The sequence below is a fragment of the Amaranthus tricolor genome, chromosome 10 (genome assembly GCF_026212465.1).
Source record: "Amaranthus tricolor cultivar Red isolate AtriRed21 chromosome 10, ASM2621246v1, whole genome shotgun sequence".
Classification (NCBI taxonomy): Eukaryota; Viridiplantae; Streptophyta; class Magnoliopsida; order Caryophyllales; family Amaranthaceae; genus Amaranthus; species Amaranthus tricolor.
In genome coordinates, this window is record NC_080056.1 from 27,479,929 (window position 1) to 27,504,067 (window position 24,139).

The following is a 24,139-nucleotide window of genomic DNA, read 5'->3' on the forward strand; positions in this document are numbered from 1 at the left end:
AAATCAGGGAGAACAAGTATAGGTGCATTGCAAAGCATGTATTTGACTTTATCAAAAGCCCTTTGAGCATTTTCAGTCCATTCAAATTCACCCTTTTTTGTTAACTCGGTAATGGGAGCCATAATAGAAGAGAAGTTTCTAATGAACCGCCTATAGAAAGAAGCAAGCCTATGAAAACTCCTTACCTCATGCACATTGGTTGGAGCCAACCAAGACTTAACTGCCTTAACCTTTTCTGGATCTACTTGCACTCCTTCTCTAGTCACGATGTATCCCAAAAATGACACACTAGGGGTCATGAAAAAACACTTCTCAAGCTTTCCATACAACTTTACTTCCCTTAATTTTTCAAACAACCTCTTCAAATGCACCATATGGTCTTCATTGTTTTTACTATACACTAGAATATCATCCAAGTAAACAACAACAAAATTATTAAGAAAAGGACGGAGAACCTCATTCATTAACCTCATGAAAGAACTTGGAGCATTGCAAAGCCCAAATGGCATCACTAACCACTCATATAACCCTTGTTTTGTTTTAAAAGCAGTTTTCCATTCATCCCCTTCCCTTATTCTCATTTGATGATAACCACTCCTTAAATCTATTTTTGAAAAGACTAAGGCTCCACTTAATTCATCAAGCATATCTTGCAACCTAGGCATAGGAAAACGGTATTTGATGGTTATGTTATTTATGGATCTACTATCTACACACATTCTCCAAGTGCCATCTTTCTTAGGCACTAAAAGGGCAGGGACAGCACAAGGACTAAGACTTTCTCTCACGTAGCCCCTTTCAATCAACTCACTCACTTGCCTCTCAAGCTCTTTACTTTCCTCGGGGTTACATCTATAAGCAGCTTTATTTGGCAAAGGTGCTCCAGGAATCAAGTCAATGGCGTGCTCAATGCCTCTTATTGGTGGGAGGCCCTTGGGCAAGTCATTTGGAAATACATCTTTGTACTCTTCTAATAACTCATTTAAGGAAGATGAGTTATCACAAGAAGTACTAATCTGATCTTTGGTCCTTAGAACCAAAGCATAACCACCACCATATTCATCCACTATTTTTTCAAACTCATTACATGTTACAAGATAGTTGCTTTTGTCTTTTTCTTTCTTAGCAACTTTAGGGGGTAAGGGAATTAATTTGACTTTTCTACCATCTTTTTTTGTTACAATATACTCATTACTTTTTCCTCTATGCTCCGAATTGTGATCAAATTGCCATGGTCTTCCAAGCAGCAAGTGACAAGCATCCATGGGAATTACATCGCACCATCTTTCATCTTCAAAGCCTCCAATAGAATAAGAAACCAAAGCTTGCTTCCTCACCCTTATTCCAGTGCTATCATTCAACCAATTCAACTTGTAAGGTTCTTCATGATCTCTAGTAGCTAACTTCAGATGATACTACATCAGTTTGTGCACCACTATCAACTATAACATTGCAAGTCTTCTCTCCAATTTTGCATCTAGTATGAAACAAATTGTGGCGTTGCTTCAAATCAGCTTGTGGCTCACTAAATAGCACTTTTCGAACCACCATCATATTGTACTCATCTTCTGGTTGTATTTCCTCCTCATAATCATCCTCCAAATCTTCCACTTCATTTGCCACAAAATTATACATTTTTTCCTCTTCATCCATAATAGCACACTGAGTAGATGTTAAAACAGCCTTGCTAGGACATTCACTAGCAATATGTCCTCTTCCATGACATTTAAAACATTTCCTCCTTGTTGCAAGTTCACTAGGCGACACAACAGCCTTTTCTTTTGATTTTTCGTTTATAAAACTAGATGGGAAAGCCTTACTTTGAAAAGTACTCCCTTTTGAGTTGGAAGGAGTAAACTTCGAAGTACCTTTGTAAGGAAACTTAGGCTTTTCCTTCTCTTTCTCTTCCTTGGATTGTGCTTCATATTTCAAAGCCAATTTGCAAACATCACTAAAAGAAGCATAATGAGTAACTTCCACTTTTCTACAAATATTTTTGGACAGCCCTTTAATGAAACGAGCAATTTTAAAGGCTTCCTTCTCTTGCAAATCACAAATCAAACATAGTTTTTCAAACTCTCTAATGTATTCTTCCACACTCATCTCATTTTCTTGTGAAAGATGTGTAAGTTTCAAGTATTGCTCCTGCTCATACTCCTTACTCACCCATTTATCCCTCATCTTTTTTTTAAATTTTTCCCAAGAGTCCATTTTATTTTTTCCTTCTCTTCTTCTATTTGCTTTAACATTTTCGTACCATAAGGCAGCAAGTTTAGTGAGTTTAAGAACAGCAAGCTTAAACTTCTTTTTATCATCATACTCCTTATATTCAAACACGGTTTCAATTTGCCTTAGCCAATCAAGAAATGATTCGCTATCATGACCTCCATCAAATTCTGGAAGATCAATTCTAAGCCCCCTATCTTCATCAAAAGATTTATAATTATTTCCACTACTAGAATCCTCATTTTCAATCTCACCAATTTTTCTTGTAGCTTTTAAAAGTATATCAGCCATAGCATCCATTCTTGTATCTTGCTTTTGTTTTTCAATCTCACGCTCTTCATTTTTTTTCTCCATTCTTTCTAACCTCAAATTGATTGATCTCAATAGCTCAGCGAGGTTTTCTTCAGCCATAGTTTTTTTTTTTTTTTTTTTTTAAAACGAAAAACCGAAAGCAACACAACAGCAAGTCTGATATTTTGTGTTTATTTTGAATGAATTAACACTTTGAAACACTCTTTAAAATACCAAAGCTCTGATACCAAATGATGTAAATGCTAATTCAAGACTTCCTAAATGATTAAGGAAGGAGAAGGACAAAAGAAAAGAAAGAAGTAATTTGGACAGAATGTATATTTGAATGAAAATAGGACAACCAAAGCACAAGAACAAACTCAATGCAATAGTATTTAGGCTAGAGACAAGACAAACTCAATCTCCCCTAGTTTAATACTCAAGAACACACTCAAAGTATTAAAGAACTCTTGTTAACCTTGGACAAACACAAAGATAGGCAAGAAGAAAACACAAAGGTTGATTCATAAAACAAGTCTGAACTTTCATTCATGAATAGCTCTCTTTAAATAGAGTTACAACAGCAAAAGGAAGCTAAAAAGCAAGAGAAATTAAGGTGGGACGTCCAAGCATGGGGAACAAGCATTGGAACTCACAAAACAACATTAAATAGCCTCCAAAGCATGCATTAGGCTGATTTAAGTTGTTCCCTAAGCATGCAGTAGCTAATTAATCAGATTTAAGTGGTAAAAAGACTTTAAAAAACATAACTAAACTTGGACCTATCAAAGTGACGTCCAACCAATATATATGTAGCTTCACTTAATCTTCAACCCAAGTTAGACATGTAACAAATTCAGATTTAAAAGGATTAAAACCAAGTACTTCAAGAACTAAAGCAATCGGCTCATGAGATAACGTATTTGATCTTGGATCAGAATGAAAGATGAAGAATGAACAAGGATCAATGATCAATGAAGAATGAACGATGAAGAATGAACAAGGATCAATGATCAATGATGAATGAACGATGAAGAATGAACAAGGATAAATGATCAGTGATGAATGAACGATGAAGAATGAATAAGGATCAATGATCAATGATGAATGAACGATGAAGAATGAACAAGGATCTTTGATCAATGAACAATGAACGATGAAGAATGAACACGCATGAATGATCAGTGAAGAATGAGCGAGGAAGAATGAACAAGGATGAATGATCAATGAAGAATGAACGATGAAGAATGAACAAGGATCAATGATCAATGAAGAATGAACGATGAAGAATGAACAAGGATGAATGATCAATGAAGAATGAACGATGAAGAATGAACAAGCATCAATGATCAATGAAGAATGAACGATGAAGAATGAACAAGGATCAATGATCAACGAAGAATGTACAAGGAACAATGATCAATGATGATTGAGCGATGAAGAATGAACAAGGTTCAATCATCAATGAAGAACGAACGATGAAAAATTAAAAAGGATCAATGATCAATGAAGAATGAACGATGAAGAATGAACAAGGATCAATGAATAATGAAAATTGAACGATGAAGAATGAACAAGGATCAATGATCAGTGAAGAATGAACGATGAAGAATGAACAAGGACCAATGATCAATGAAGAAAGAACGATGAAGAATGAATAAGGATCAATGATCAATGATGAATGAACGATAAAGAATGAATAAGGATCAATGATCAATGATGAATGAACGATGAAGAATGAACAAGCATCTTTGATCAATGAACAATGAACGATGTAGAATGAACAAGGATGAATGATCAATGAAGAATGAGCGATGAAGAATGAATAAGGATGAATAATCAATGAAGAATCAACGATGAAGAATGAACAAGGATCAATGATCAATGAAGACTGAACGATGAAGAATGAACAAGGATGAATTGATCAATGAAGAATGAACGATGAAGAATGAAAAAGCATCAATGATCAATGAAGAATGAACGATGAAGAATGAACAAGGATTAATGATCAATGAAGAATGAACAAGGATCAATGATCAATGATGATTGAGCGATGAAGAATGAACAAGGATCAATCATCAATAAAGAACGAACAATGAACAATGAAAAAGGATCAATGATCAATGAAGAATGAATGATGTATGTGTGCGTGGTGAATGCAATGGAATGGATTGGACACGAAGATATACGGAGGATATTCCAAGACTGAACACAGTGCTTTGTCAAGGGTTGGACTGCCAAGCCCCTTTTCAACGCAACAATGAAGAATTCCTTTGGTAAATCAAGGGAATTATCAATTGTTCTTGGATAAGTGCAGCGTGGCCTTGAAGACTGATCAAGGTTTCACACAAACACGAAGGGCAAAACTGGCCCAAGTAACCCAATTGCAAGCAATTGAAGAGAAAATTCAAACACTTGAAATTTTCTGAAATTTGGAATTTTATTCAACATTCAACGTCCATTACAATGCATGAATCAACTATATATAGAGCTAGGAATAAGAGGTAGGCTATTTACATGGATGCCTAACGGTTATTAACGGTCATATCTACACACGTGCCTATACACACGCTTAAGAAGCTTAAAACAGAATACTCAAGACTGTGCAGCAGCTGTTGGCTTGATCTGTTGACTAAGCGACCTTGTGCTCTGATTTCAATGCCTTTCCGTTGACTTTCAAGAGGGCTCTTGGACCATGGTGGCTAGACCCATGTGTAAAGATTCCAAATATGCCCTCCACGTCAGCATACGTGTTCAGGTCATGTCTGGGTGAGCTTGCCAAGGTGGCCTGCTCAATGGTCAGAGTTTGTGGTCTGCTTGAGCTGGTTGTCTTTGTTGACTGAGTGACCTTGGCCTCAAGTTTCCATGAGCTTCCAATGATCATGCGTGGGACCTTTGGACCATGATGGCTAGGTCCTAGTGTGGAGATTCCAATTATGTCCTCCACGTCATCACTTGGGCTCGGATTGCATCTGGGCGGGCTTGTCAAGGTAGCCTGGTCGCTGGTCAGTGTCTGCTGGTCTGATCTTGATTGTTTTGTCCGTGTTGTTGGCTTTACTTGTATGCTCCTTGTTGCTTGGCTTTCTATAATTAGCTCATTGTCTCTTGGCTTGTCTTGGTCTGAATTTTGATCATCAATACTCATTGATGATGTCCTTAAAACAGAACCAAATGCAGCATGATCAAATTCTTCAACAGGAACATTAATGTGTTCTTTGTTGTTTTTGTTGATGTTGTTCCTTAGCTTGCTGTTGCTTCTTGAGTCTTCGTTGATGCCTTCATGTGAGCCTAGCTGATATGGCTCAACGAACGATGAAGAATGAACAAGGATCAATGAATAATGAACATTGAACGATGAAAAATGAACAAGGATTAATGATCAGTGAAGAATGAACGATGAAGAATGAACAAGGATCAATGATCAATGATGATTGAACGATGAAGAATGAACAAGGATGAATGATCAATGAAGAATGAACGATGAACAATGAACAAGGATCAATGATCAATGAAGACTGAACGATGAAGAATGAACAAGGATGAATGATCAATGAAGAATGAACGATGAAGAATGAACAAGCATCAATGATCAATGAAGAATGAACGATTAAGAATGAACAAGGATTAATGATCAATGAAGAATGAACAACGATCAATGATCAATGATGATTGAGCGATGAAGAATGAACAAGGATCAATCATCAATAAAGAACGAACGATGAACAATGAAAAAGGATCAATGATCAATGAAGAATGAACGATGAAGAATGAACAAGGATAAATGAATAATGAACATTGAACGATGAAGAATGAACAAGGATTAATGGTCAGTGAAGAATGAACGATGAAGAATGAACAAGGATCAATGATCAATGATGAATGAACGATGAAGAAGGAACAAGGATCAATGATCAATGAAGAATGAACGATGAAGAATGAACAAGGATCAATGATCAATGATGAATGAACGATGGAGAATGAACAAGGATCAATGATCAATGAACAATGAACGATGAAGAATGAAAAAGGATCAATGATCAATGAAGAATGAACAATGAAGAATGAACGATGAAGAATGAATAAGGATCAATGATCAATGAAGAATGAACGATGAAGAATGAACAAGAATCAATGATCTATGAAGAATGAACGATGAAGAATGAATAAGGATCAATGATCAATGATGAATGAACGATGAAGAAGGAACAAGGATCAATGATCAGTGAAGAATGAACGATGAAGAATGAACAAGGATCAATGATCAATGAAGACTGAATGATGAAGAATGAACAAGGATGAATGATCAATGAAGAATGAACGATGAAGAATGAAAAAGCATCAATGATCAATGAAGAATGAACGATGAAGAATGAACAAGGATTAATGATCAATGAAGAATGAACAAGGATCAATGATCAATGATGATTGAGCGATGAAGAATGAACAAGGATCAATCATCAATAAAGAACGAACAATGAACAATGAAAAAGGATCAATGATCAATGAAGAATGAACGATGAAGAATGAACAAGGATCAATGAATAATGAACATTGAACGATGAAAAATGAACAAGGATTAATGATCAGTGAAGAATGAACGATGAAGAATGAACAAGGATCAATGATCAATGATGATTGAACGATGAAGAATGAACAAGGATGAATGATCAATGAAGAATGAACGATGAAGAATGAACAAGGATCAATGATCAATGAAGACTGAACGATGAAGAATGAACAAGGATGAATGATCAATGAAGAATGAACGATGAAGAATGAACAAGCATCAATGATCAATGAAGAATGAACGATTAAGAATGAACAAGGATTAATGATCAATGAAGAATGAACAACGATCAATGATCAATGATGATTGAGCGATGAAGAATGAACAAGGATCAATCATCAATAAAGAACGAACGATGAACAATGAAAAAGGATCAATGATCAATGAAGAATGAACATTGAACGATGAAGAATGAACAAGGATTAATGGTCAGTGAAGAATGAACGATGAAGAATGAACAAGGATCAATGATCAATGATGAATGAACGATGAAGAAGGAACAAGGATCAATGATCAATGAAGAATGAACGATGAAGAATGAACAAGGATCAATGATCAATGATGAATGAACGATGGAGAATGAACAAGGATCAATGATCAATGAACAATGAACGATGAAGAATGAAAAAGGATCAATGATCAATGAAGAATGAACGATGAAGAATGAATAAGGATCAATGATCAATGAAGAATGAACGATGAAGAATGAACAAGAATCAATGATCTATGAAGAATGAACGATGAAGAATGAATAAGGATCAATGATCAATTGATGTAGGATCACCTACATCTAGTTCTGATGAACTAACCCGGTTCAATACCATGATTCATCATATGCAAGATGCTCAAATTCAAGGTTCAAATGTTAAGTCTTTTAATTTTGTAATCATGAACTAAATCTTCTTCTTTAATTTTTATTTTGTATTTTCATTTTTATAATGAAACAAAGTCTTAGAGATGATTAAGCCAGGTTTAGGATCAAGCTTAATCATGTCTCATGTTTAGTTAGTCGAGTTGTAATTTTTATTTTATTGAGTCTAATATTTATTTTGCTCATGGGACGTCCTTTACAAAATTAAATGCATGGATCAAAACAAGCAATCAGATTCTTCAAATTGAGCTGTTGCATTTTTCAAAACCAGCTGAGTTACAACAGCCATATGTTTTGAAGATTGAGTGGGATTTTTATGATAATATCTCTTACAAGTCAGCCAAAAATAATCCCAAGAATGTAGAAGAGATGATTTGCAAATCCCAAAGACAAACTAGCTGTTAGAGACAACAAAACTAGCTGTTAGAGACAACAAACAAAATCAGCAAAAATCTCCTTGTTCTTTTACTAGCTGTTGTATTTTATTGCCATTTTTGTTGTACTTTCATTTTCAAAGTTTGTACTCATTGCTGAATGCTTTAGTATAAATAGGATGTATGAACTCTTGTAATAAACAACCTGATTTTTACATTCTGAATACAAAACAACCTTTGAGCAAATTCCTTTGTTCTCTCTTTGCAATTTACTTTAACTTGGATTGGTTTTAGTAAGTTGAAGTTCCTATGCTTTTCATTCTTTTGGCTTAAAGTTTGAATGTGTTCTTAGGAGCCCTTGGTTTTAATTTGTGGTGAATCTGTATCAAATTAATCCTTGGATCAGCCATTTTCAAGTTGTTCAATTCAACATATCTGTTCTTAGTTCTTCTTATTACAAAACCCACAAAAATCACAAAAAAAAAAAAAAAAAAACATTTTACAATACAACCTAAACTTTCAGCCTTAATTGCTGAATTCCGAAACCTTGAAACATACGTGTGCATATAGTTTGGTCCTTGTTCAAAACATAGCCAACCTATATCATCTTGGTATCAGAGCCAAGGCTACGCTCCGAGCCTTAATTTTGTTCATTCACAAAGCAAAAAAAAAATAATAAAAAAAAAATAAAAAAAAAAAAACACCATGTCTCAAAGTGGTGAAGGAGAAACAAGTGATTTGAGCAGAATTGTTGAAGAGCAAAATGCCACCATTAATTACTTACGAGCCCAACTTAAAGAGTTCTTAGACCTAAAACGCACCTTAAGGGAAGGTGGGTATTATGAATCTGAAAGTCCTAAAGTTAATAGGCAAACAAGCCGTGGAGATGATCTTAAAGTCGACATTCCAGAATTTGAAGGAAGATTAGATGGAGATGAGTTCCTTGAATGGGTAAGAACTGTTGAAAGAGTATTTGATTACAAGAATACAGATGAAGAAAAGAAGGTAAAGATAGTAGCATTAAAATTGCGCAAATATGCTTCTACTTGGTGGGCTAGCAAATGTGCAAAACGAGAAAGAGAAGGGAAAGACAAGATTAGATCATGGGAAAAGATGAAAAAGCAAATGAAGGAAAAGTTTCTGCCTTCATACTACATGCAAGAGAATTTCACCAAACTTCAACATCTACAACAAGATGGCAGGAGTGTAGAAGAGTATGGTCGAGAGTTCGAGACAATGATCATGAGATGCGACCTTAAGGAGGATGATCATCAAACTTTGGTAAGATTTTTAAATGGTTTAGATTCAAAAATCAGAAACATTGTTGAATTACAACCTTATGCTTGCCTTGATGATTTAATTAACCTTGCACATAAAGTGGATAAACAACAAAGAACTAAAATGAAGGAAACCTCACGTTTCACTTCAACAAGAACGACCAATTTTAATTCCTACCAAAAGAACACTCCCCATTCCTATTCTAAAGCCCATTCACAAGATTCAAAAGCTTTGCAAAACAATAATTCAAAGCAGCCCCTAAGCATGCCCAATACAACCAAACCAAACACCAATTCATTCACACCTAGGAGATGTTTTAAGTGTCAAGGCCTAGGACATATTTCTTCCGAATGCCCAAACCGGAAAATGGTGAACTTGGTTGAATTTGATGATCATCAAGAGGAAAGCGAGGAGGATTTCTGTGATGATGCTGAACTTGATGAAGAAATGATATATCCGGATGAAGGAGAATTATTGGTTATGCGAAGAGCTCTTAGTGGGGTCAAAGCCAAAGATCCAAACCCACAAAGGGAAGCAATATTCCACACGAAATGTACGGTTAAAGGTAAGATCTGTTCGCTTATCATTGATGGAGGAAGTTGCACTAATGTCGCTTCAAAGACCATGGTGGACAAGCTTAATCTCACCGCCACTCCACATCCCGAGCCATACATGATTCAATGGTTGAATCAAAACAAAGGTATTCCTGTAAACTCTCAAGTTTTGCTTTCATTTTCCATTGGTAATAGTTATAAGGAGAGTCTTTTATGTGATGTTATACCTATGGATGCATGTCATGTTTTATTAGGTAGGCCGTGGCAGTATGATAGGAAAGTTATGCATGATGGTTTTAAAAACACACATACTTTTGTTTTAAATAACAAAAAGATAACTTTAGCACCATATGCACCTAATGCTAATTCTAAATTGCAAGCAACTTTAACTAATTTTCATTCTTTAATTCCTATACTTAAAAGTGAACAACATGAATTTGAGGAACGAAAAGAATTGTTATTGCTAAATGATGAAACTGAATCTGTTTTGCATGATCACCCTTTGATTGAACCTTTGCTTGATGAATTTGCATATGTTTTTCCTAATGAAATACCAAACGGACTTCCACCTAAAAGGGATATACAACATAAAATTGATTTCATTCCCGGTTCCTCATTGCCTAACAAACCAGCCTATAGGACTAATCCTAAGGAAACTGAAGAAATTAGGAGACAAGTTGATGATTTGTTAGCTAAAGGTTTGATTAGAGAATCCATAAGTCCTTGTGCCGTTCCTACTTTACTTGTGCCTAAAAAGAATGGAGAAATGAGGATGTGTGTGGATAGTAGAGCCATCAATAGAATCACTATCAAGTATAGATTTCCCATACCTAGACTTAATGATTTGTTAGATGATCTATATGGTTCTAAAGTTTTCTCTAAGATTGACCTTAGGGGTGGATATCACCAAGTTAGAATCCATGAGGGGGATGAGTGGAAAACCACATTTAGGACTAAGGAAGGACTCTATGCATGGTTAGTTATGCCCTTTGGTTTATCTAATACACCTTCTACCTTTATGAGACTTGTGAACCAAACCTTGAAGCCTTTCTTAGGTCACTTTGTAGTGGTTTATTTTGATGATATGTTACCAAGCTTGAGGTCAAGCTTCTCCAAAGAAGGGGAGGATGATGTAGGATCACCTACATCTAGTTCTGATGAACTAACCCGGTTCAATACCATGATTCATCATATGCAAGATGCTCAAATTCAAGGTTCAAATGTTAAGTCTTTTAATTTTGTAATCATGAACTAAATCTTCTTCTTTAATTTTTATTTTGTATTTTCATTTTTATAATGAAACAAAGTCTTAGAGATGATTAAGCCAGGTTTAGGATCAAGCTTAATCATGTCTCATGTTTAGTTAGTCGAGTTGTAATTTTTATTTTATTGAGTCTAATATTTATTTTGCTCATGGGACGTCCTTTACAAAATTAAATGCATGGATCAAAACAAGCAATCAGATTCTTCAAATTGAGCTGTTGCATTTTTCAAAACCAGCTGAGTTACAACAGCCATATGTTTTGAAGATTGAGTGGGATTTTTATGATAATATCTCTTACAAGTCAGCCAAAAATAATCCCAAGAATGTAGAAGAGATGATTTGCAAATCCCAAAGACAAACTAGCTGTTAGAGACAACAAAACTAGCTGTTAGAGACAACAAACAAAATCAGCAAAAATCTCCTTGTTCTTTTACTAGCTGTTGTATTTTATTGCCATTTTTGTTGTACTTTCATTTTCAAAGTTTGTACTCATTGCTGAATGCTTTAGTATAAATAGGATGTATGAACTCTTGTAATAAACAACCTGATTTTTACATTCTGAATACAAAACAACCTTTGAGCAAATTCCTTTGTTCTCTCTTTGCAATTTACTTTAACTTGGATTGGTTTTAGTAAGTTGAAGTTCCTATGCTTTTCATTCTTTTGGCTTAAAGTTTGAATGTGTTCTTAGGAGCCCTTGGTTTTAATTTGTGGTGAATCTGTATCAAATTAATCCTTGGATCAGCCATTTTCAAGTTGTTCAATTCAACATATCTGTTCTTAGTTCTTCTTATTACAAAACCCACAAAAATCACAAAAAAAAAAAAAAAAAAACATTTTACAATACAACCTAAACTTTCAGCCTTAATTGCTGAATTCCGAAACCTTGAAACATACGTGTGCATATAGTTTGGTCCTTGTTCAAAACATAGCCAACCTATATCATCAATGATGAATGAACGATGAAGAAGGAACAAGGATCAATGATCAGTGATGAATGAACGATGAAGAAGGAACAAGGATCAATGATCAGTGAAGAATGAACGATGAAGAATGAACAAGGATCAATGATCAATGATGAATGAACGATGAAGAATGAACAAGGATCAATGATCAATGAAGAACGAACGATGAAGAATGAACAAGAATCAATGATCTATGAAGAATGAACGATGAAGAATGAATAAGGATCAATGATCAATGATGAATGAACGATGAAGAATGAACAAGGATGTTTGATCAATGAACAATGAACGATGTAGAATGAACAAGGATGAATGATCAATGAAGAATGAGCGATGAAGAATGAACAAGGATGAATGATCAATGAAGAATCAACGATGAAGAATGAACAAGGATCAATGATCAGTGAAGACTGAACGATGAAGAATGAACAAGGATGAATGATCAATGAAGAATGAACGATGAAGAATGAACAAGCATCAATGATCAATGAAGAATGAACGATGAAGAATGAACAAGGATTAATGATCAATGAAGAATGAACAAGGATCAATGATGAATGAACAATGAACGATGAAGAATAAAAAAGGATCAATCATCAATAAAGAACGAACAATGAACAATGAAAAAGGATCAATGAACGATGAAGAATGAACAAGGATCAATGAATAATGAACATTGAACGATGAAAAATGAACAAGGATTAATGATCAGTGAAGAATGAACGATGAAGAATGAACAAGGATCAATGATCAATGATGATTGAACGATGAAGAATGAACAAGGATGAATGATCAATGAAGAATGAACGATGAAGAATGAACAAGGATCAATGATCAATGAAGACTGAACGATGAAGAATGAACAAGGATGAATGATCAATGAAGAATGAACGATGAAGAATGAACAAGCATCAATGATCAATGAAGAATGAACGATTAAGAATGAACAAGGATTAATGATCAATGAAGAATGAACAACGATCAATGATCAATGATGATTGAGCGATGAAGAATGAACAAGGATCAATCATCAATAAAGAACGAACAATGAACAATGAAAAAGGATCAATGATCAATGAAGAATGAACGATGAAGAATGAACAAGGATCAATGAATAATGAACATTGAACGATGAAAAATGAACAAGGATTAATGATCAGTGAAGAATGAACGATGAAGAATGAACAAGGATCAATGATCAATGATGATTGAACGATGAAGAATGAACAAGGATGAATGATCAATGAAGAATGAACGATGAAGAATGAACAAGGATCAATGATCAATGAAGACTGAACGATGAAGAATGAACAAGGATGAATGATCAATGAAGAATGAACGATGAAGAATGAACAAGCATCAATGATCAATGAAGAATGAACGATTAAGAATGAACAAGGATTAATGATCAATGAAGAATGAACAACGATCAATGATCAATGATGATTGAGCGATGAAGAATGAACAAGGATCAATCATCAATAAAGAACGAACGATGAACAATGAAAAAGGATCAATGATCAATGAAGAATGAACATTGAACGATGAAGAATGAACAAGGATTAATGGTCAGTGAAGAATGAACGATGAAGAATGAACAAGGATCAATGATCAATGATGAATGAACGATGAAGAAGGAACAAGGATCAATGATCAATGAAGAATGAACGATGAAGAATGAACAAGGATCAATGATCAATGATGAATGAACGATGGAGAATGAACAAGGATCAATGATCAATGAACAATGAACGATGAAGAATGAAAAAGGATCAATGATCAATGAAGAATGAACGATGAAGAATGAATAAGGATCAATGATCAATGAAGAATGAACGATGAAGAATGAACAAGAATCAATGATCTATGAAGAATGAACGATGAAGAATGAATAAGGATCAATGATCAATGATGAATGAACGATGAAGAAGGAACAAGGATCAATGATCAGTGATGAATGAACGATGAAGAAGGAACAAGGATCAATGATCAGTGAAGAATGAACGATGAAGAATGAACAAGGATCAATGATCGATGAAGAATGAACGATGAAGAATGAACAAGGATCAATGATCAATGAAGAACGAACGATGAAGAATGAACAAGAATCAATGATCTATGAAGAATGAACGATGAAGAATGAATAAGGATCAATGATCAATGATGAATGAACGATGAAGAATGAACAAGGATGTTTGATCAATGAACAATGAACGATGTAGAATGAACAAGGATGAATGATCAATGAAGAATGAGCGATGAAGAATGAACAAGGATGAATGATCAATGAAGAATCAACGATGAAGAATGAACAAGGATCAATGATCAGTGAAGACTGAACGATGAAGAATGAACAAGGATGAATGATCAATGAAGAATGAACGATGAAGAATGAACAAGCATCAATGATCAATGAAGAATGAACGATGAAGAATGAACAAGGATTAATGATCAATGAAGAATGAACAAGGATCAATGATCAATGAACAATGAACGATGAAGAATAAAAAAGGATCAATCATCAATAAAGAACGAACAATGAACAATGAAAAAGGATCAATGATCAATGAAGAATGAACGATGAAGAATGAACAAGGATCAATGAATAATGAACATTGAACGATGAAAAATGAACAAGGATTAATGATCAGTGAAGAATATACGATGAAGAATGAACAAGGATCAATGATCAATGATGATTGAACGATGAAGAATGAACAAGGATGAATGATCAATGAAGAATGAACGATGAAGAATGAACAAGGATCAATGATCAATGAAGACTGAACGATGAAGAATGAACAAGGATGAATGATCAATGAAGAATGAACGATGAAGAATGAACAAGCATCAATGATCAATGAAGAATGAACGATTAAGAATGAACAAGGATTAATGATCAATGAAGAATGAACAACGATCAATGATCAATGATGATTGAGCGATGAAGAATGAACAAGGATCAATCATCAATAAAGAACGAACAATGAACAATGAAAAAGGATCAATGATCAATGAAGAATGAACGATGAAGAATGAACAAGGATCAATGAATAATGAACATTGAACGATGAAAAATGAACAAGGATTAATGATCAGTGAAGAATGAACGATGAAGAATGAACAAGGATCAATGATCAATGATGATTGAACGATGAAGAATGAACAAGGATGAATGATCAATGAAGAATGAACGATGAAGAATGAACAAGGATCAATGATCAATGAAGACTGAACGATGAAGAATGAACAAGGATGAATGATCAATGAAGAATGAACGATGAAGAATGAACAAGCATCAATGATCAATGAAGAATGAACGATTAAGAATGAACAAGGATTAATGATCAATGAAGAATGAACAACGATCAATGATCAATGATGATTGAGCGATGAAGAATGAACAAGGATCAATCATCAATAAAGAACGAACGATGAACAATGAAAAAGGATCAATGATCAATGAAGAATGAACATTGAACGATGAAGAATGAACAAGGATTAATGGTCAGTGAAGAATGAACGATGAAGAATGAACAAGGATCAATGATCAATGATGAATGAACGATGAAGAAGGAACAAGGATCAATGATCAATGAAGAATGAACGATGAAGAATGAACAAGGATCAATGATCAATGATGAATGAACGATGGAGAATGAACAAGGATCAATGATCAATGAACAATGAACGATGAAGAATGAAAAAGGATCAATGATCAATGAAGAATGAACGATGAAGAATGAATAAGGATCAATGATCAATGAAGAATGAACGATGAAGAATGAACAAGAATCAATGATCTATGAAGAATGAACGATGAAGAATGAATAAGGATCAATGATCAATGATGAATGAACGATGAAGAAGGAACAAGGATCAATGATCAGTGATGAATGAACGATGAAGAAGGAACAAGGATCAATGATCAGTGAAGAATGAACGATGAAGAATGAACAAGGATCAATGATCAATGATGAATGAACGATGAAGAATGAACAAGGATCAATGATCAATGAAGAACGAACGATGAAGAATGAACAAGAATCAATGATCTATGAAGAATGAACGATGAAGAATGAATAAGGATCAATGATCAATGATGAATGAACGATGAAGAATGAACAAGGATGTTTGATCAATGAACAATGAACGATGTAGAATGAACAAGGATGAATGATCAATGAAGAATGAGCGATGAAGAATGAACAAGGATGAATGATCAATGAAGAATCAACGATGAAGAATGAACAAGGATCAATGATCAGTGAAGACTGAACGATGAAGAATGAACAAGGATGAATGATCAATGAAGAATGAACGATGAAGAATGAACAAGCATCAATGATCAATGAAGAATGAACGATGAAGAATGAACAAGGATTAATGATCAATGAAGAATGAACAAGGATCAATGATCAATGAACAATGAACGATGAAGAATAAAAAAGGATCAATCATCAATAAAGAACGAACAATGAACAATGAAAAAGGATCAATGATCAATGAAGAATGAACGATGAAGAATGAACAAGGATCAATGAATAATGAACATTGAACGATGAAAAATGAACAAGGATTAATGATCAGTGAAGAATGAACGATGAAGAATGAACAAGGATCAATGATCAATGATGATTGAACGATGAAGAATGAACAAGGATGAATGATCAATGAAGAATGAACGATGAAGAATGAACAAGGATCAATGATCAATGAAGACTGAACGATGAAGAATGAACAAGGATGAATGATCAATGAAGAATGAACGATGAAGAATGAACAAGCATCAATGATCAATGAAGAATGAACGATTAAGAATGAACAAGGATTAATGATCAATGAAGAATGAACAACGATCAATGATCAATGATGATTGAGCGATGAAGAATGAACAAGGATCAATCATCAATAAAGAACGAACAATGAACAATGAAAAAGGATCAATGATCAATGAAGAATGAACGATGAAGAATGAACAAGGATCAATGAATAATGAACATTGAACGATGAAAAATGAACAAGGATTAATGATCAGTGAAGAATGAACGATGAAGAATGAACAAGGATCAATGATCAATGATGATTGAACGATGAAGAATGAACAAGGATGAATGATCAATGAAGAATGAACGATGAAGAATGAACAAGGATCAATGATCAATGAAGACTGAACGATGAAGAATGAACAAGGATGAATGATCAATGAAGAATGAACGATGAAGAATGAACAAGCATCAATGATCAATGAAGAATGAACGATTAAGAATGAACAAGGATTAATGATCAATGAAGAATGAACAACGATCAATGATCAATGATGATTGAGCGATGAAGAATGAACAAGGATCAATCATCAATAAAGAACGAACGATGAACAATGAAAAAGGATCAATGATCAATGAAGAATGAACATTGAACGATGAAGAATGAACAAGGATTAATGGTCAGTGAAGAATGAACGATGAAGAATGAACAAGGATCAATGATCAATGATGAATGAACGATGAAGAAGGAACAAGGATCAATGATCAATGAAGAATGAACGATGAAGAATGAACAAGGATCAATGATCAATGATGAATGAACGATGGAGAATGAACAAGGATCAATGATCAATGAACAATGAACGATGAAGAATGAAAAAGGATCAATGATCAATGAAGAATGAATAAGGATCAATGATCAATGAAGAATGAACGATGAAGAATGAACAAGAATCAATGATCTATGAAGAATGAACGATGAAGAATGAATAAGGATCAATGATCAATGATGAATGAACGATGAAGAAGGAACAAGGATCAATGATCAGTGATGAATGAACGATGAAGAAGGAACAAGGATCAATGATCAGTGAAGAATGAACGATGAAGAATGAACAAGGATCAATGATCAATGATGAATGAACGATGAAGAATGAACAAGGATCAATGATCAATGAAGAACGAACGATGAAGAATGAACAAGAATCAATGATCTATGAAGAATGAACGATGAAGAATGAATAAGGATCAATGATCAATGATGAATGAACGATGAAGAATGAACAAGGATGTTTGATCAATGAACAATGAACGATGTAGAATGAACAAGGATGAATGATCAATGAAGAATGAGCGATGAAGAATGAACAAGGATGAATGATCAATGAAGAATCAACGATGAAGAATGAACAAGGATCAATGATCAGTGAAGACTGAACGATGAAGAATGAACAAGGATGAATGATCAATGAAGAATGAACGATGAAGAATGAACAAGCATCAATGATCAATGAAGAATGAACGATGAAGAATGAACAAGGATTAATGATCAATGAAGAATGAACAAGGATCAATGATCAATGAACAATGAACGATGAAGAATAAAAAAGGATCAATCATCAATAAAGAACGAACAATGAACAATGAAAAAGGATCAATGATCAATGAAGAATGAACGATGAAGAATGAACAAGGATCAATGAATAATGAACATTGAACGATGAAAAATGAACAAGGATTAATGATCAGTGAAGAATGAACGATGAAGAATGAACAAGGATCAATGATCAATGATGATTGAACGATGAAGAATGAACAAGGATGAATGATCAATGAAGAATGAACGATGAAGAATGAACAAGGATCAATGATCAATGAAGACTGAACGATGAAGAATGAACAAGGATGAATGATCAATGAAGAATGAACGATGAAGAATGAACAAGCATCAATGATCAATGAAGAATGAACGATTAAGAATGAACAAGGATTAATGATCAATGAAGAATGAACAACGATCAATGATCAATGATGATTGAGCGATGAAGAATGAACAAGGATCAATCATCAATAAAGAACGAACAATGAACAATGAAAAAGGATCAATGATCAATGAAGAATGAACGATGAAGAATGAACAAGGATCAATGAATAATGAACATTGAACGATGAAAAATGAACAAGGATTAATGATCAGTGAAGAATGAACGATGAAGAATGAACAAGGATCAATGATCAATGATGATTGAACGATGAAGAATGAACAAGGATGAATGATCAATGAAGAATGAACGATGAAGAATGAACAAGGATCAATGATCAATGAAGACTGAACGATGAAGAATGAACAAGGATGAATGATCAATGAAGAATGAACGATGAAGAATGAACAAGCATCAATGATCAATGAAGAATGAACGATTAAGAATGAACAAGGATTAATGATCAATGAAGAATGAACAACGATCAATGATCAATGATGATTGAGCGATGAAGAATGAACAAGGATCAATCATCAATAAAGAACGAACGATGAACAATGAAAAAGGATCAATGATCAATGAAGAATGAACATTGAACGATGAAGAATGAACAAGGATTAATGGTCAGTGAAGAATGAACGATGAAGAATGAACAAGGATCAATGATCAATGATGAATGAACGATGAAGAAGGAACAAGGATCAATGATCAATGAAGAATGAACGATGAAGAATGAACAAGGATCAATGATCAATGATGAATGAACGATGGAGAATGAACAAGGATCAATGATCAATGAACAATGAACGATGAAGAATGAAAAAGGATCAATGATCAATGAAGAATGAACGATGAAGAATGAATAAGGATCAATGATCAATGAAGAATGAACGATGAAGAATGAACAAGAATCAATGATCTATGAAGAATGAACGATGAAGAATGAATAAGGATCAATGATCAATGATGAATGAACGATGAAGAAGGAACAAGGATCAATGATCAGTGATGAATGAACGATGAAGAAGGAACAAGGATCAATGATCAGTGAAGAATGAACGATGAAGAATGAACAAGGATCAATGATCGATGAAGAATGAACGATGAAGAATGAACAAGGATCAATGATCAATGAAGAACGAACGATGAAGAATGAACAAGAATCAATGATCTATGAAGAATGAACGATGAAGAATGAATAAGGATCAATGATCAATGATGAATGAACGATGAAGAATGAACAAGGATGTTTGATCAATGAACAATGAACGATGTAGAATGAACAAGGATGAATGATCAATGAAGAATGAGCGATGAAGAATGAACAAGGATGAATGATCAATGAAGAATCAACGATGAAGAATGAACAAGGATCAATGATCAGTGAAGACTGAACGATGAAGAATGAACAAGGATGAATGATCAATGAAGAATGAACGATGAAGAATGAACAAGCATCAATGATCAATGAAGAATGAACGATGAAGAATGAACAAGGATTAATGATCAATGAAGAATGAACAAGGATCAATGATCAATGAACAATGAACGATGAAGAATAAAAAAGGATCAATCATCAATAAAGAACGAACAATGAACAATGAAAAAGGATCAATGATCAATGAAGAATGAACGATGAAGAATGAACGAGGATCAATGAATAATGAACATTGAACGATGAAAAATGAACAAGGATTAATGATCAGTGAAGAATGAACGATGAAGAATGAACAAGGATCAATGATCAATGATGATTGAACGATGAAGAATGAACAAGGATGAATGATCAATGAAGAATGAACGATGAAGAATGAACAAGGATCAATGATCAATGAAGACTGAACGATGAAGAATGAACAAGGATGAATGATCAATGAAGAATGAACGATGAAGAATGAACAAGCATCAATGATCAATGAAGAATGAACGATTAAGAATGAACAAGGATTAATGATCAATGAAGAATGAACAACGATCAATGATCAATGATGATTGAGCGATGAAGAATGAACAAGGATCAATCATCAATAAAGAACGAACGAAGAACAATGAAAAAGGATCAATGTTCAATGAAGAATGAACGATGAAGAATGAACAAGGATCAATGAATAATGAACATTGAACGATGAAGAATGAACAAGGATTAATGGTCAGTGAAGAATGAACGATGAAGAATGAACAAGGATCAATGATCAATGATGAATGAACGATGAAGAAGGAACAAGGATCAATGATCAATGAAGAATGAACGATGAAGAATGAACAAGGATCAATGATCAATGATGAATGAACGATGGAGAATGAACAAGGATCAATGATCAATGAACAATGAACGATGAAGAATGAAAAAGGATCAATGATCAATGAAGAATGAACGATGAAGAATGAATAAGGATCAATGATCAATGAAGAATGAACGATGAAGAATGAACAAGAATCAATGATCTATGAAGAATGAACGATGAAGAATGAATAAGGATCAATGATCAATGATGAATGAACGATGAAGAAGGAACAAGGATCAATGATCAGTGAAGAATGAACGATGAAGAATGAACAAGGATCAATGATCAATGAAGACTGAATGATGAAGAATGAACAAGGATGAATGATCAATGAAGAATGAACGATGAAGAATGAAAAAGCATCAATGATCAATGAAGAATGAACGATGAAGAATGAACAAGGATTAATGATCAATGAAGAATGAACAAGGATGAATGATCAATGATGATTGAGCGATGAAGAATGAACAAGGATCAATCATCAATAAAGAACGAACAATGAACAATGAAAAAGGATCAATGATCAATGAAGAATGAACGATGAAGAATGAACAAGGATCAATGAATAATGAACATTGAACGATGAAAAATGAACAAGGATTAATGATCAGTGAAGAATGAACGATGAAGAATGAACAAGGATCAATGATCAATGATGATTGAACGATGAAGAATGAACAAGGATGAATGATCAATGAAGAATGAACGATGAAGAATGAACAAGGATCAATGATCAATGAAGACTGAACGATGAAGAATGAACAAGGATGAATGATCAATGAAGAATGAACGATGAAGAATGAACAAGCATCAATGATCAATGAAGAATGAACGATTAAGAATGAACAAGGATTAATGATCAATGAAGAATGAACAACGATCAATGATCAATGATGATTGAGCGACGAAGAATGAACAAGGATCAATCATCAATAAAGAACGAACGATGAACAATGAAAAAGGATCAATGATCAATGAAGAATGAACGATGAAGAATGAACAAGGATCAATGAATAATGAACATTGAACGATGAAGAATGAACAAGGATTAATGGTCAGTGAAGAATGAACGATGAAGAATGAACAAGGATCAATGATCAATGATGAATGAACGATGAAGAAGGAACAAGGATCAATGATCAATGAAGAATGAATGATGAAGAACGAACAAGGATCAATGATCAATGATGAATGAACGATGGAGAATGAACAAGGATCAATGATCAATGAACAATGAACGATGAAGAATGAAAAAGGATCAATGATCAATGAAGAATGAACGATGAAGAATGAACAAGAATCAATGATCTATGAAGAATGAACGATGAAGAATGAATAAGGGTCAATGATCAATGATGAATGAACGATAAAGAATGAACAAGGACGTTTGTTCAATGAACAATGAACGATGTAGAATGAACAAGGATGAATGATCAGTGAAGACTGAACGATGAAGAATGAACAAGGATGAATGATCAATGAAGAATGAACGATGAAGAATGAACAAGCATCAATGATCAATGAAGAATGAACGATGAAGAATGAACAAGGATTAATGATCAATGAAGAATGAACAAGGATCAATGATCAATGAACAATGAACGATGAAGAATAAAAAAGGATCAATCATCAATAAAGAACGAACAATGAACAATGAAAAAGGATCAATGATCAATGAAGAATGAACGATGAAGAATGAACAAGGATCAATGAATAATGAACATTGAACGATGAAAAATGAACAAGGATTAATGGACAGTGAAGAATGAACGATGAAGAATGAACAAGGATCAATGATCAATGATGATTGAACGATGAAGATTGAACAAGGATCAATGATCAATGATGAATGAACGATGGAGAATAAACAAGGATCAATGATCAATGAACAATGAACGATGAAGAATGAAAAAGGATCAATGATCAATGAAGAATGAACGATGAAGAATGAATAAGGATCAATGATCAATGAAGAATGAACGATGAAGAATGAACAAGAATCAATGATCTATGAAGAATGAACGATGAAGAATGAATAAGGATCAATGATCAATGAAGAATGAACGATGAAGAATGAATAAGGATCAATGATCAATGATGAATGAACGATGAAGAATGAACAAGGATCAATGATCAGTGAAGAATGAACGATGAAGAATGAACAAGGATCAATGATCAGTGAAGAATGAACGATGAAGAATGAACAAGGATCAATGATCACTGAAGAACGAACGATGAAGAATGAATAAGGATCAATGATCAATGATGAATGAACGATGAAGAATGAATAAGGGTCAATGATCAATGATGAATGAACGATGAAGAATGAACAAGGATGTTTGATCAATGAACAATGAATGATGTAGAATGAACAAGGATGAATGATCAATGAAGAATGAGCGATGAAGAATGAACAAGGATGAATGATCAATGAAGAATCAACGATGAAGAATGAACAAGGATCAATGATCAATGAAGACTGAACGATGAAGAATGAACAAGGATGAATGATCAATGAAGAATGAACGATGAAGAATGAACAAGCATCAATGATCAATGAAGAATGAACGATGAAGAATGAACAAGGATTAATGATCAATGAAGAATGAATGATGAAGAATGAACAAGGATCAATGATCAGTGAAGAATGAACGATGAAGAATGAACAAGGATCAATGATCAATGAAGACTGAACGATGAAGAATGAACAAGGATG